Below are 14,464 nucleotides of genomic sequence, written 5' to 3'. Positions count from 1 at the left end.
ACTCACTACAGTGCATCAGTCCACAGGTGGCTGGCTTAAGCATGCGCAGGATGGGGTGTGTGGGACATACCCCATTCCCCCAACAGACTACTGACCTGATCTTCTCATACTCTGCAGGGCTCCCCTGCATGTCAGGCACTCTGATGTCTCCATGATGAAACTGCTGCTAATCTTGTCATGGCTGCAGAAATAACCTCTTTTCTTCACAGCTGGTGAGAGGTGAAGGTGGTGAGAGGGGCAGAAACACAGGTGGTGAAGGGAGCAGAGTCACAGGTGGGGAGGGAGGTAGAGATATATTTGGAGACGGAAGCATAGTTTGAGAGAAGGCAGAGACACAGGTGGAGAGGGGGGCAGAGATACAGGTGGAAAGTGGGCAGCGATATAGGTGGGAAGGATAGAGATAAAGGTGGTGAGGGAGATGGAAGCACAGGTAGAGAGAAGGCAGACACACAGGTAGGGAGGAAAGCAGAGATACAGGTGGAGAAGGGGCAAAGATGCTGGTGGAGAGGAGTGCAGAGACACAGGAGGAAAGGGAGGCAGAAGCACAGGTGGTGAAGGGGGAAGAGACACAGGCAGTGGCGGATCCAGGGGGGGCACTCGGGCCCGTGCCCCCCCTGTCATTTGTGGCCCATTAAGTCCCAGGGAAGAGGATTTTTTTTCATTTGTGCCGGCCCGGCCCCAGCAGGCTGTCAGCGCACGCTGATTTGACAGTTGCCGCTGGGACCAGAGCCTGCTCACGCCCACAGTGAGTGCAGCCCTCCCTCCTCCTCTCCTGCTGCACTGCATGTGACCAGCAGGCAGCAGCGCACGGAGGCCGGGAGACGGAGTGGGCTGCGGGACAGGCTAAGAAGTCAGGCAGCGCGTAGTGGTGGACCCTGGACCGCGTGGACTGGATTTCACTTCCAGCCACCCCAGGCTCCCCAGCGGCCACACAGAGAGGAGACAGAGGCGCCGATCGAAGCAGGCAGAGCCGCAGAGGCAGCAGCAGCAGGACGGAGACAGTGACTCACTGTGTATATCAGCCTGTCACAGTGAGTATGCTGTTTGCTGTATCGCGGCTGCCAGCCTGTGCCAGCTACCTTTAACATGTGTGCGGCTGCTGCTGCGGCGGGCACTAAGGGGGGCGATACGGTCTATATGTAGTATATGGTGGTATGTGCCTCTCACACACTGCCCCCACACCCTGCCCCTCACACGCTGCCTCCTGGCCCCTGCCCCTCACACACTGCCTCCTGCACCCTGCCCCTCACACGCTGCCCCCTGCACCTCACACGCTGCCCCCTGCCCCTCACACGCTGCCCCCTGCCCCTCACAAGCTTCCCCCTGCACCCTGCCACTCACACACTGCCCCCTATACACTGTCCCTCACACGCTGTCCCCTGCACCTAACATGCTGCCCCCTGCCCCTCACACGCTGCCCCCTGCACCCTGACCCTCTCACACTGCCCCCTGCCCCTCACACGCTTCCCCCTGCACCCTGCCTCTCACACACTGCCCCCTTCACCCTGCCCCTCACACGCTGCTCCCTGCACCTCACATCCTGCCCCTCACACGCTGCCCCTTGTAGTGGGGACATACCCCATTTCTGGAAGCGCATGCACCGAAGCCGCACGCAAATACACTTGCCCCTTCCATGGTGCCCCCCCTATCATTTTCTTCTGGATCCGCCCCTGGACACAGGTGGGGATGAAGGCAGAGATACACATGGAGATGGAGGCAGAGACACAGGTGTGACGGGGGCAATGACAGAAGTTGGAAATGAGGCAGACACAAGACACAGGTGGTAAGAGGGGCGGACACACAGGTAGTGAAGATGGGGTGAAAAACAGCAGAGAACATACTTATGCCAACCTCTCCTCCCTCCTCCTCCTCACCCACCCCCCCCTCCCAGTGTCACCAGCTCTACCTCCAGTCCTGCTGCCGATCTAGCTGCTTCAAGAGAGACTTTAGACGTTCTGCGTGTGACAGCATCCATGTGCAGTTTCAGATGGGTCAGGGAGGAGGGGCACAGTGCAGTCTGGGAGGCGGAGCTTCAGTTGGCCCAGGAGGCGGAGTTTCGGGTAGCCCGGGGGCGGAACTTTGGAAGACCCGGGGGAGAAGATTCAGACGGCCCAGGAGGCGGAGCTTTGGGAGACTCGGGAGGCAGAGCTTCAGACGGCACGGGAGGCGAGGCTTCAGACGGAGCTGGGAGGCGGAGCTTTGGACGGGACTGGGAGGCAGCGTTTTTGACAGGGGGTTGGAGGTGGTGCTTTCCTCGTTTCCGGGAGCGATGTATGCTTCGGCTCGCTGAATCTGAAAGAGGAGGGGCTTCTGCCGGCCGGCTGGGGGCTTGGGTAATCAGATGATGTTTTTTTGGGTTGATGGGAGCGGAGTGAGCTGGGCTTTGGTAGTGACAGGAAAAATGTTTTCCTGTCACCACTGGCTGCATTGCTTGGGAGTCTCTGGGCCTATTTTCAATGGGGGGCCTGGAGCTGCAGCTCCATCCGCCCCATTGTTAATCCGGCCCTGGGTTTACGTAAACTCCAAGTCAGGCCCTCAATTACAATACTGTGTGCTCAAAAACCATTGATTGTCAATACCAGTCTCTGTATTTTTTTTTATATCTATTGTGAAAAAATTAGCACTTACAAAGGTAAATATATTGAAATGTTTATTTACATTATGCTGTAAATGCTTTAGTAATTTTTGCTGTGTTTTTAGTACTTATACTGTATATATCAACTAAACTGAAATGCTGCCCACATATCCTCTCAGCTTTCTGCCTGCAGCCATTTCGCAGCATGAGTGACAAATAACAATTACACTTCTGCATGTATTCATTTACAACACTGCTGAATGTGAAAGATGTGCTATGATTGGCTGAATCTTGAGATGTAACTCTGTGATGATGTGACACTTAGGGGTTCACCACTAAGTGTAAAAAAGGACAAGAAACGCTGTCTGACTTTCAGTATATGAGAAATGTTTATTACAGCTTACAATAATATTAGCTACAACAATGTAATGAATACATTTAGTTTATGAAATGCACTGCATAGCTAGGGCATGTGTAGACAAGAAAAGCTACAATGAGGTTACTCTTGACATAATCATCACAAAATACTTTACACTTCCAGGGACTAGTCTCCAAATATTCTTGAAAGTTTTTTTGACTAAGGGCCTAATTCACAATGGATCGCTATTGAGGATGAATTAGCAATTTTTACTAAGCTGCTATTGCTTAAAATCGCTTGTGAAGAGCTGCCCAGAAAGGGTAAAAGACACCCACAAGTGCCTTCACAAATCTGCGTATGCATTAGCAGAATCGCAAAACATACACACAGTGCCATAACAAGACATTTTAGTGCTGTGTGCAAAAAACAACATCAGCACCCCCCCATAAACAAAACAGGACCAGTGCGTGCCATAGGCAAAAATATAGGGGCGTGGCCACAGAGCTCCCTTTTACACATTATGGCAGCAGAGCCTCCCTTTTTTAAACATTAGGCAGGCAGGCAGTCACCCTTTTTTACACATTACGCTGTCAGAGTCACCCTTTTTAACACATTAGGCAGGCAGAGTCACCCTTTTTTTACACATTAAGCAGGCAGAGTCCCCTTTTTACACATTATTCAGGCAGGGTCCCCTTTTTAAACATTAGGCAGCAGAGTTGCACTGTTTTACACATTAGGCAGGCAGAGTCCCCCTTTTTACACAATAAGCAGAGTCCCCTTTTTACACATTAAGCTGGCAGAGTCCCCTTTTTACACATTAAGCTGGCAGAGTCCCCTTTTTTACACATTATGGCAGCAGAGCCCCCCTTTTTTACACATTAGGCAGGCAGAGTCCCATTTTTACACATTAGGCAGGCAGAGTCCCCCTTTTTACACAAGAGATAGCGAGAGTCCTCCCCCAGCTAACAGCTCCTCGCGGCACTGGGCAGGGCGTAGGGCAGTGTGGGAGACTGAGTAAGCTGGGAAAGATGTCAGCACGTGTGGGGGAATGGGGGGGGGGTGCTGCCAGATGGTGTGCCTTCAGTGCATTTGCATTGGTGGCAAGGCACCATCGACACACACCTAGTTATGACCCTGCATACACAAAAAATGAGCACCATCAACATTTGCAGCTGACCCCAGCATACTCAAATCAATGAGTCGCACCAGTCACACCGGGCGCCATGTTTTTGAATGTAGATGATGTCAGATACACACCTCGAAAAATGGCAATGACACACCTGTGTTTTCCCAACCACTATCCACAAACGTCATGTTACCACCCACTAACAGTCACTTCCTGTCACTCAAAATGCGTTGTCTTTATATTAGGGTGCATATGCAGCGCAATTGCATTTTGCCCTTCACATACGCACAAGGCGTTACCATTGCATGCGCAGTCTGACGATTATCGCTCACTGAGTCCAATCTCACATTTGCAAATGGTAGTTAATCAGGCCCTAACTGCTCAATATTTCCATAATCTGTGCACTGGACACAATTCCGATTTTCTAAAATTCTTTTTCTGAATGCTAGATATTTAAAGATGCTACAAAACACATATTGTTCAGGGCCACGTTAAGACAATAGTGTGCCCAGGGTGATTTTTGACCCAGTAATTATAGCTTCCATTTCAGAGCTTGGTAAATTTGGAAAGAAAGCAGCCCCTATAGATTTGAGGTCGAACATGGGGGATCGCAGGCAGGGTTGGACTGAGACATGAAGGGCCCACTGGGGAAATGCAGTGGTAGGGTGTGTGGTCAGTCTCCATTAGTTTGGCTAGCCATTAGAGAGTACATGTGCTGGGCCTCTTCATAAATCTAAAGAGTAGTACTGCTAGTGCACATATGATATTATACCAGATTAACAACAGTAATGCACTGTAGAAAAGAATACCATAGCCCTAGTATATGTAAAATGTATACAGTAATTCAAGTGCACAGTCTGGAACCGGATACCTAGAGAAGAAGATGGGCTCAACGGGGGTTTCCCCTGTACCCCTGTGGTCCAGTCCTGCCCTGATCACAGCAGATATCTACGATATTTGCTTAAGTCCACTATAGATACCTAGGAGATATATAATATTTGTACCTCCAAAAACATGTATTTTACAGGGATAGCCCGCAAATATTAATTAAATCGTAGGCTTCGTTCTAAGTCTAGAATAAAATGTGGTTCCATCCCAGGGTAATAGTATTATTTGGTCTGGGTTTGCAGTTAGGTACTAGGGGCCTAATTCAGTAAGGATAGCAAATTCTGCTAATTAACAGAATTTGCTATCCTTTTCCAAGCATGCTGGGGGCCGCCCATCGCTGGGTAAGGCCACCCAGCATGCTGACCGCCGCTTCCCCCCCTACAACAAGCAGAAATGGCGATAGCAGAAACAGAGGACGGCTCCTGCTGGAGCAGCTTAGCTGCGCCCACAGGAGTCCCACTGCCACGTTCCTGTTCACGGCAGCTGCGTGTGACATCACACAGCCGCCATTATCACGCCCCCAACACCCCCCCATTCGGCCACCTCCGCGCCATCCCCCCCACAATGCTCCATCTCCTCCCTGGAAACAGAGCATTGCCCCCGTCCCCCCCCGTCTTGCAACCGCATCCGCCTGATTGACAGGCAGAGGCGATCGCATTTTCTGTGGCCCCCCCACAGAAAGTGCGGGTGCATGCGCAGGATTGGCGCTGCGCATGCACCCGCAGTCCGATCGTAAATATCCCGGTTGGATCGCAATTTGCCCTAGGTTTGCATTATAGTCATGCAGTGTCTAAGTCTAAGTGCCAAATCAGGATCCAACTTTTCTATTGAATAAGCTTTACTGGCAGCATTAAACACAAATTTATAGTAAAATAACAACACCTAGCACCCATTCATGGCAATAACTCACTTCTTCATCCCTGACTATCATTGGGCAGCTAGTCTGCAAACACAAAAGGCGGTATCCTATTTGCCCCGATGCGATTTCGGCCAGTGAAAACAGACGGATACTGTGATTAATTACCGATGGTCATTATCACGGTACACAATTAGAGGCCATTTTTGTCAGACAAAATTGGACCCATGATCGCACAATAACACATGGGATCGGGGATAAGTCCCCAGCCCATGTGTTATCACGGCTATGGCGGCTGCTTATTTGGGATTTTGCTTCAGGTGCTCCATATAAAATGCGTGTGTCAGTATTGTAATTTACTCTCATACTGCCACAATTTATGTAGGATTACAGTATGGGATTACTTAAGGTTTTGTTCTTTATTCTTAATGTATCAAGCATAGGAGAGACATAAAGTGGAGAGAAATAAAGTACCAACCTGTCAGCTTCTAACTGTCATTTTACAGTTGTGCTGATTGGTTGGTGCTTTATTTCTCACCAGTTTATCTTTCCCCAAGCTTGATACGTCTCCCCCTCTATCTGATGTAGTGTGTTTTGTCTGCACAGAGAGAACAGAACACATACAGTAGCACAACCGTTAGATTTGCATGATGTTATTAATTTATTTTTTTATTTTTTTGTTTTTGGGTTGTTGTTTTTTTAGGGGGAAGGGGTGTTTATACATTTGTAGCACACCAGCTGATACAGTCATGCAATTCAAGCACAAAGGCCCCTATTAATTTTTCTATGGATTGGCAGAGCAAATCCGTCTACTTAACATTCTAATGCATCGGTAGACGTCTATAGTATATAGATGTATCCTGTTAGTATTACCGAGGATCTGAGTGCTGCGTCCGAGGACGCAGCCTCGAATCACCATCGCAATTCACAAAGTTTCAGGTACCGGCTGATCTGTGTAAGCTTAAGCTTACTCTGGCTGGCTATTGGATCTGGACACTGGGGTCCAGGAAGTCTGGACCCATCAGGCCTTCAAAACTGGGACGACAGGTTGAGAACGGCGCCAAGTGCCCCCCACACAGCACTGCAAGTGCTGCACCATGTCAGTCATGCTGCTTCTGATGGAACTGCAAGCGACTTCACAAGACCATGCTGCACATGCCCAGGACAGGTATTGCACATGTGCCGATCTTCAAACATCATATTTGTATACAACTATTGGGTTTGAGTATAAATATGAATCAGGCCCAAAGTGCATAATTTCCACACTCCCAGAATACACCTGCCTGCAACAAGCACACCTTTACTGTCATGAAGTGGGAGCAAGCATTCAGGCATTCACCCATTACATTTTCTCTGACGTCCTAGTGGATGCTGGGAACTCCGTAAGGACCATGGGGAATAGACGGGCTCCGCAGGAGACTGGGCACTCTAAAAGAAAGATTAGGTACTATCTGGTGTGCACTGGCTCCTCCCTCTATGCCCCTCCTCCAGACCTCAGTTAGATTTCTGTGCCCGGCCGAGCTGGATGCACACTAGGGGCTCTCCTGAGCTCCTAGAAAGAAAGTATATTTTAGGTTTTTTATTTTACAGTGAGACCTGCTGGCAACAGGCTCACTGCAACGAGGGACTAAGGGGAGAAGAAGCGAACCTACCTGCTTGCAGCTAGCTTGGGCTTCTTAGGCTACTGGACACCATTAGCTCCAGAGGGATCGACCGCAGGACCCGTCTTTGGTGTTCGTTCCCAGAGCCGCGCCGCCGTCCCCCTTACAGAGCCAGAAGCATGAAGATGGTCCGGAAAATCGGCGGCAGAAGACTTCAGTCTTCACCAAGGTAGCGCACAGCACTGCAGCTGTGTGCCATTGCTCCTCATGTACACCTCACACTCCGGTCACTGATGGGTGCAGGGCGCTGGGGGGGGGGGGGGGGCGCCCTAAGGGCAATATAAACACCTTGGCTGGCAAAATAATCACAATATATAGCCCCAGAGGCTATATATGTGTTAAATACCCCTGCCAAAATCCATAAAAAAGCGGGAGAAAAGTCAGCGAAAAAGGGGCGGAGCTATCTCCCTCAGCACACTGGCGCCATTTTCTCTTCACAGTGCAGCTGGAAGACAGCTCCCCAGGCTCTCCCCTGTAGTTTTCAGGCTCAAAGGGTTAAAAAGAGAGGGGGGGCACTAAATTTAGGCGCAATATTGTATATACAAGCAGCTATTGGGGAAAATTCACTCAGTTATAGTGTTAATCCCCACATTATATAGCGCTCTGGTGTGTGCTGGCATACTCTCTCTCTGTCTCCCCAAAGGGCTTTTTGGGGTCCTGTCCTCAGTCAGAGCATTCCCTGTGTGTGTGCGGTGTGTCGGTACGGCTGTGTCGACATGTTTTGATGAGGAGGCTTATGTGGTGACGGAGCAGATGCCGATAAATGTGATGTCGCCCCCTGTGGGGCCGACACCAGAGTGGATGGATAGGTGGAAGGTATTAACCGACAGTGTCAACTCCTTACATAAAAGGCTGGATGACGTAACAGCTATGGGACAGCCGGCTTTTCAGCCCGCGCCTGCCCAGGCGTCTCAAAGGTCATCAGGGGCTCAAAAACGCCCGCTCCCTCAGATGGCAGACACAGATGTCGACACGGAGTCTGACTCCAGTGTCAACGAGGTTGAGACATATACACAATCCACTAGGAACATCCGTGACTTGATCCCGGCAATAAAAAATGTGTTACACATTTCTGACATTAACCCAAGTACCACTAAAAAGGGTTTTATGTTTGGGGAGAAAAAGCAGGCAGTGTTTTGTTCCCCCATCAGATAAGTGAATGAAGTGTGTGAAAAAGCGTGGGTTCCCCCGATAAGAAACTGGTAATTTCTAAAAAGTTACTGTTGGCGTACCCTTTCCCGCCAGAGGATAAGTTACGCTGGGAGATATCCCCTAGGGTGGATAAGGCGCTCACACGTTTGTCAAAAAAGGTGGCACTGCCGTCTTAGGATACGGCCACTTTGAAGGTACCTGTTGATAAAAAGCAGGAGGCTATCCTGAAGTCTGTATTTACACACTCAGGTACTAGACTGAGACCTGCAGATATTGCTGCTGCAGCGTGGTCTGTGACCCTGTCAAACAGGGATACTAGTTTGCTAACATAAGAGCATATTAAAGACGTCATCTTATATATGAAGGATGCACAGAGGGATATTTTACCGGCTGGCATCCAGAATTAATGTAATGTCCATTCTGTCAGGAGGGTATTAGAGACCCAACACTGGACAGGTGATGCTGACTTTAAAAGGCACATAGATCCGCCTTATAAGGGTGAGGAATTGTTTGGGGATGGTCTCTGGGACCTCGTATCCACAGCAACAGCTGGGAAGAAAAATTTTTACCTCAGGTTTCCTCACAGCCTAAGAAAGCACTGTATTATCAGAAAAGCAAGCGGGTCAAAGGCGCTTCCTTTCTGCACAGAGACAAGGGAAGAGGGAAAAAGCTGCTCCAGTCAGCCAGTTCCCAGAATCAAAATTCTTCCCCCGCTTCCCCTGAGCCCACCGCATGACGCGGGGGCTCCACAGGCGTAGCCAAGTACGGTGGGGGGCCGCCTCAAAAATTTCAGCGATCAGTGGGCTCGCTCACAGGATCCCTGGATCCTTCAAGTAGTATCTCAGGGGTACAACCTGGAATTCAAGATGTCTCCCCCCCGCCGTTTTCCTCAAATCTGCCTTGCCGACAACTCCCTCGGGCAGGGAGGCTGTGCTAGAGGCAATTCACAAGCTGTATTCCCAGCAGGTGATAGTCAAGGTGCCCCTACTTCAACAAGGAGAGGGTTACTATTCCACACTGTTTGTGGTACCGAAACCGGACGGTTCGGTGAGACCCATTTTAAATTTGAAATCCTTGAACACATACATAAAAAAATTCAAGTTCAAGATGGAATCTCTCAGGGCGGTTATTGCAAGCCTGGACGAGGGGGATTACATGGTATCCCTGGACATCAAGGATGCTTACCTGCATGTCCCCATTTACCATCCTCACCAGGAGTACCTCAGATTTGTGGTACAGGATTGCCATTACCAATTCCAGACTGCCTTTTGGACTGTCCACGGCACCGAGGGTGTTTACCAAGGTAATGGCAGAAATGATGATACTCCTTCGAAAAAAAGAGAGTTTTAATTATCCCGTACTTGGACGTTCTCCTTATAAGGGCGAGGTCCAAGGAGCAGTTGTTGGTCGGAGTAGTACTATCTCGGGAAGTGCTACAACAGCACGGATGGATTCTAAACATTCCACAGCTGGTTCCTTCCACACGCCTACTGTTCCTGGGGATGGTTCTGGACACAGAACAGAAAAAAGTGTTTCTCCCGCAGGAGAAAGCCAAGGAGCTGTCATCTCTAGTCAGAGACCTCCTGAAACCAAAACAGGTATCGTGCATCACTGCACACGAATCCTCGGAAAAATGGTAGCTTCATACGAAGCAATTCCATTCGGCAGGTTCCATGCAAGAACCTTTCAGTGGGACCTCTTGGACAAGTGGTCGGGATCGCATCTTCAGATGCATCGGCTGATAACCCTGTCTCCAAGGACCAGGGTGTCTCTGCTGTGGTGGCTGCAGAGTGCTCTTCTTCTAGAGGACTGCAGATTCGGCATACAGGACTGGGTCCTGGTGACCACGGATGCCAGCCTTCGAGGCTGGGGGTCAGCCACACAGGGAAGAAATTTCCAAGGACTTTGGTCAAGTCAGGAGTCGTCCCTACACATAAATATTCTGGAACTGAGGGCCATTTACAATGCCCTAAGTCAGGCAAGGACCCTGCTTCAAAACCAGCCGGTACTGATCCAATCAGACAACATCACGGCAGTCGCCCATGTAAACCGACAGGGCGGCACAAGAAGCAGGATGGCGATGGCAGAAGCCACAAGGATTCTCAGATGGGCGGAAAATCACGTCTTAGCACTGTCAGCAGTGTTCATTCCGGGAGTGGACAACTGGGAAGCAGACTTCCTCAGCAGACGCGACCTACACCCGGGAGAGTGGGGACTTCATCCAGAAGTCTTCCAACTGTTGGTAAACCATTGGGAAAGGCCACAGGTGGACATGATGGCGTCCCGCCTCAACAAAAAGCTAAAGAGATATTGCGCCAGGTCAAGGGACCCTCAGGCGATAGCTGTGGACGCTCTAGTGACACCGTGGGTGTACCAGTCAGTTTATGTGTTCCCTCCTCTGCCTCTCATACCAAAGGTACTGAGAATAATAAGAAGGCGAGGAGTAAGAACGATACTCGTGGTTCCGGATTGGCCAAGAAGAGCTTGGTACCCAGAACTTCAAGAAATGATATCAGAGGACCCATGGCCTCTACCGCTCAGACAGGATCTGCTACAGCAGGGGCCCTGTCTGTTCCAAGACTTACCGCGGCTGCGTTTGACGGCATGGCGGTTGAATTCCGGATCCTAAAGGAAAAGGGCATTCCGGAGGAAGTCATTCCTACGCTGATAAAAGCTAGGAAAGAAGTAACCGCAAACCATTATCACCGTATTTGGCGAAAATATGTTGCGTGGTGTGAGGCCAGGAAGGCCCCTACTGAGGAATTTCAGCTGGGTCATTTTCTGCACTTCCTACAGTCAAGAGTGACTATGGGCCTAAAATTGGGTTCCATTAAGGTCCAGATTTCGGCTCTGTCGATTTTCTTCCAGAACGAACTGGCTTCACTGCCTGAAGTTCAGACATTTGTAAAGGGAGTGCTACATATTCAGCCCCCTTTTGTGCCTCCTGTGGCACCTTGGGATCTCAACGTGGTGTTGAGTTTCCTGAAATCACATTGGTTTGAGCCACTTAAAACTGTGGATCTGAAATATCTCACGTGGAAAGTGGTCATGTTATTGGCCTTGGCTTCGGCCAGGCGTGTGTCAGAATTGGCGGCTTTGTCATGTAAAAGCCCTTATCTGATTTTCCATATGGATAGGGCAGAATTGAGGACTCGTCCCCAGTTTCTCCCTAAGGTGGTATCAGCTTTTCACTTGAACCAACCTATTGTAGTGCCTGCGGCTACTAGGGACTTGGAAGATTCCAAGTTACTGGACGTAGTCAGGGCCTTGAAAATTTATGTTTCCAGGACGGCTGGAGTCAGGAAAACTGACTCGCTTTTTATCCTGTATGCACCCAACAAACTAGGTGCTCCTGCTTCTAAGCAGACTATTGCTCGCTGGATTTGTAGCACAATTCAGCTGGCGCATTCTGCGGCTGGATTGCCGCACCCTAAATCGGTAAAAGCCCATTCCACAAGGAAAGTGGGCTCATCTTGGGCGGCTGCCCGAGGGGTCTCGGCTTTACAACTTTGCCGAGCTGCAAATTGGTCAGGGGCAAACAGGTTTGCTAAATTTTACAAATTTGATACCCTGGCTGAGGAGGACCTTGAGTTCTCTCATTCGGTGCTGCAGAGTCATCCGCACTCTCCCGCCCATTTGGGAGCTTTGGTATAATCCCCATGGTCCTTACGGAGTTCCCAGCATCCACTAGGACGTCAGAGAAAATAAGATTTTACTCACCGGTAAATCTATTTCTCGTAGTCCGTAGTGGATGCTGGGCGCCCATCCCAAGTGCGGATTGTCTGCAATACTTGTATATAGTTATTGCCTAACTAAAGGGTTATTGTTGAGCCATCTGTTGAGAGGCTCAGTTATATTTCATACTGTTAACTGGGTATAGTATCACGAGTTATACGGTGTGATTGGTGTGGCTGGTATGAGTCTTACCCGGGATTCAAAATCCTTCCTTATTGTGTCAGCTCTTCCGGGCACAGTGTCCTAACTGAGGTCTGGAGGAGGGGTATAGAGGGAGGAGCCAGTGCACACCAGATAGTACCTAATCTTTCTTTTAGAGTGCCCAGTTTCCTGCGGAGCCCGTCTATTCCCCATGGTCCTTACGGAGTTCTCAGCATCCACTACGGACTACGAGAAATAGATTTACCGGTGAGTAAAATCTTATTATTTGTTTGTCTTTTTTAATCCTGCTCTGCCTGACGTCCTGTGTATGAGCAATACATTTTGTCCCCTAGTTGCTTATGTCGCAGAGTTTTTACTTATGTATTTTGTCTTATTACTTTGTAACAACTACTGTACATTTGTCTGCCAGTGACTTTGCTTTCACCAGCTGTTTTTTTGAACCCTAATAGCAGGGATGGGGAACCTTTAGCCCTCCAGCTGTTGTTGAACTACACATACCACCATGCCTTGCTACAGTTTTGCTACTTGGCCATGCTAAAACCATTCCAGGGCATGCTGGGATGTGTAGTTCAACAACAGCTGGAGGGCCGATGGTTCCCCATCGCTGCCTTATAGTATAGCAACAATTTACTGAAGCTAACTGGAATATTACAAGCCATGGAGTCAGCTATGACCTTTAAGGGGGGTACTCACGGAGCGATCGCTGCTTAAAATCTAAGCAATCTGACTAGATTGCTTAGATTTTAAGCAAATATCACTCCGTGTGTACCCCTCACAGCGATAGCGATGCCAGCCCCGCGCATCGCTATCGCTGGTGCTAGATTGGCCTGCATGCAGGCCAATCTAGCAGGTCGCTCACTTCACCCGCTGGGTGAAATGAGCGGCCCCCCATCTCCCCTCGCACGCTCAGCACACATCGCGCTGTGCTGAGCGGTGGGAGAGATGTGTGCTGAGCGGTTCGCTCAGCACACATCTCTCCCCAAATCGGACGGAGAGTAGTTTTGTCAACCACAGTTGTTTTATTCATGCAAATAAGATGCACATTTTGACACTTTACGGGAGATGTACTAAACTTTGGAGTGATAAAATGTAGACAGATAAAGTACTAGCATATCAGCTCCTAACTGCCGTGTCAAAGCCTGTGTTTGAAAAATAACAGGAGATGATTGATTGTAGTTTATCTCTCTCTGCTTTATCACTTCTCCAAGGCTAAGTACATCTGCCGCGCCAGCTGTGTGATGTCACACGCAGCCGCTGCGAACCTCATAGCGATGAGTAGCTCCCTGCCAGCGCACAGGAGCTGTGCTGGTGGGGAGCTACTCTTCAAGTACAAAAGCATCGCCGGCCTGCAATGCTTTTGTACTTGTACGATGGGGCAGGGCCTGACAGGACTAGTCCTGTGCTGGGTGTCTCCCCGCATGTCTGTGTGAGTGATCGCAGATGTGCTAAATTTAGCACATCTACGATTAGGTCTGAATTAGGCCCTATAATAGGACATATCTGTATTTAGAAACAAAGCATGTGTACATTTGGGGGTCATTCCGAGTTGTTCGCTCGTTGCCGATTTTCGCTTACTGCGATTAGTCGCTCACTGCGCATGCGCAAGGTTCGCAGAGCGCATGCGCTTAGTTATTTTACACAAAAGTTAGGTATTTTACTCACGGCATAACGAAGCTTTTTCATCGTTCTGGTGATCGGAGTGTGATTGACAGGAAGTGGGTGTTTCTGGGCGGAAACTGGACGTTTTATGGGAGTGTGCGGAAAAACGCTGCGTTTCTGGGAAAAACGCTGGACTGCCTGAAGAAACGGGGGAGTGTCTGGGCGAACGCTGGGTGTGTTTGTGACGTCAAACCAGGAACAAAACTGACTGAACTGATCGCAGTGTAGGAGTAAGTCTCGAGCTACTCAGAAACTGCTAAGAAATTTCTATTCGCAATTCTGCTAATCTTTC

Source organism: Pseudophryne corroboree, chromosome 1 (assembly GCF_028390025.1).
Source record: "Pseudophryne corroboree isolate aPseCor3 chromosome 1, aPseCor3.hap2, whole genome shotgun sequence".
Lineage (NCBI taxonomy): Eukaryota > Metazoa > Chordata > Amphibia > Anura > Myobatrachidae > Pseudophryne > Pseudophryne corroboree.
This window is presented reverse-complemented; position numbering follows the sequence as displayed.